Source organism: Phacochoerus africanus, chromosome 7 (genome assembly GCF_016906955.1).
Source record: "Phacochoerus africanus isolate WHEZ1 chromosome 7, ROS_Pafr_v1, whole genome shotgun sequence".
Taxonomy (NCBI): Eukaryota; Metazoa; Chordata; class Mammalia; order Artiodactyla; family Suidae; genus Phacochoerus; species Phacochoerus africanus.
The window spans coordinates 91556766-91559215 of record NC_062550.1 but is presented as its reverse complement, the minus strand read 5'-3'; positions in this window follow the sequence as shown (position 1 = coordinate 91559215).

The window sequence follows — 2450 nt, the reverse complement described above, 5'->3', positions numbered from 1 at the left end:
CCCTAGCTGCCGTGACTGGAATAGATGAGCCCCCAGCAGGCTTGTGGGGAGCAAAGCCGGCCAGTGCACCATGGCTTGGGCACATGGGAGCCCTCTGTTTCTCACGCATGGGTGTCTGACAGAGCTGTTATAAATCTTTAAAGCCAACAGGAAAATTAATGAGCACCACACAGAGCAGGACCTTGTCAGCTCCATAATGGGTGGTGGGAGGAAGAATTCTGCTGCTTCCCCTCAGGCATTTCGTGTAACTCAAAAAACGCCTTTGTGATCATTTGCCAATTTTAACAGCTTTCCACTCTGAAAAATTTAGTCATTTATTGCTTTCAGTTCATCTGGCAAAAAACAGTGTTCAGTACAATCAAAGTGATGGGGGTCCATTGCATTGAATTTTCCCTTTAGTGATTAAAAAAATATATGTCTCTTAAATCATTTAGGGCATTAAATGCTCTATAAATAATCCCTACAAGGTATATATAGAGCAGGAATTATTATCCCTATCTTCTGAAGGACCTCCCCAACTACAGTATAAGCTCTATGATAGAGGGATTTTGTTTTGTTCACGACTGTACCTGCAGAATAATGCCCACTGCATAGGGGGTCTTAACTATCTGTCTTCAAAGTGTTATTCTGAGAGTTAATTGAGATAATGATTGTGATGGTGTTTGGCACTCTGATAATGCTGGTTCTCCCTCTCCCTTCCATAAATTCTGCTGTTTGAGTAAGGAATTTACGTAATGGATGACCTACTCAATGGGAGAATAAGCTAGGCAAGCATCTACTGATTGCCACAAAAGTAGATTTTTGTTTGTTTGTTTGTTTGTTTTTGCCCTTTCTAGGGCCGCTCCCGTGGCATATGGAGGTTCCCAGGCTAGGGGTTGAATTGGGGCTGCAGCTGCTAGTCTACGCCAGAGCCATAGCAACGCCGGATCCGAGCTGCGTCTGCAACCTACACCACAGCTCACGGCAACGCCGGATCCTTAACCCACTGATCAAGGCCAGGGATCAAACCTGCAACCTCATGGTTCCTAGTCAGATTCGCACCACGACGGGAACTCCCACAAAAGTAGATTTTTAAAGAACTCTTCGTGTTGCAGAGTACTTATTGTTTTGTTTGTACACCTGTAATTTTTATTTTCTGTTAAACAAAGGAAAATACATTTCATAAAGGTATTGAATCAAAGTCCTGAAAAATCAACTGTGGCCAATATGAAGCTTTAAAATACCACTTCCCAAGTAGCTTTTACCTAATCCTGGTAGGGTAACATCTGGGGGCAAGTAAAAACTTGGAGGGATCTTTCTTTCTTTCTTTTTTTAATCTAAGAAATACATATATTTTTAATTCTGTTATATATAATGATTTTAATTTTTTTTTCCATTATAGGTGGTTTACAGTGTTCTGTCAGTTTTCTACTGTACAGCATGGTGACCCAGTTACACATACATGAATACATTCTTTTTTCTAATATTATCATGCTCCATCATAAGTGACTAGACATAGTTCCCAGTGCTGCACAGCAGGATCTCATTGCTAATCCATTCCAAAGGCAATAGTCTGCATCTATTAACCTCAAGCTTCACATCCACCCCACTCCCTCCCCCTCCCCCTTGGCAACCACAAGCCTGTTCTCCAAGTCCATGATTTTCTTTTCTGTGGAAAGGTTCATTTGTGCCATATATTAGATTCCAGATATAAGTGATATCATATGGTATTTGTCTTTCTCTTTCTGACTTCCTTCACTCAGTATGAGAGTCTCTAGTTCCATCCATTTTGCTGCAAATGGCATTATTCTTCTTTATGGCTGAGTAGTATTCCATTGTGTATATATACCACATCATCCTAATCCAATCATCTGTTGATGGACATTTGGGTTGTTTCCATGTCTTGGCTATTGTGAATAGTGCTGCAGTGCACACGTGGGTGCATGTGTCTTTTTCAAGGAAAGTTTTGTCTGGATATGTGCCAAAGAGTGGGATTGCTGAGTCATATGGTAGTTCTATGTATAGATTTCTAAGGTACCTCCATACTGTTCTCCATAGTGGTTGTACCAGCTTACATTTCCACCAACAGTACAGGAGGGTTCCCTTTGCTCCACACCCCCTCTAGCATTTTGTATTTGTTGACCTATTAATGATGGTCATTCTGACTGGTGTGAGGTGGTATCTTGTGTGAGGGATCTTTCTTTTTTTTTTTGTCTTTTTTTTTTGTCTTTTTTGTTGTTGTTGTTGTTGTTGCTATTTCTTGGGCCGCTCCTGTGGCATATGGAAGTTCCCAGGCTAGGGGTCGAATCGGAGCTGTAGCCACCAGCCTACGCCAGAGCCACAGCAATGCGGGATCCGAGCCGCGTCTGCAACCTACACCACAGCTCACGGCAACGCCGGATCGTTAACCCACTGAGCAAGGGCAGGGACCGAGCCCGCAACCTCATGGTTCCTAGTCGGATTCGTTAACC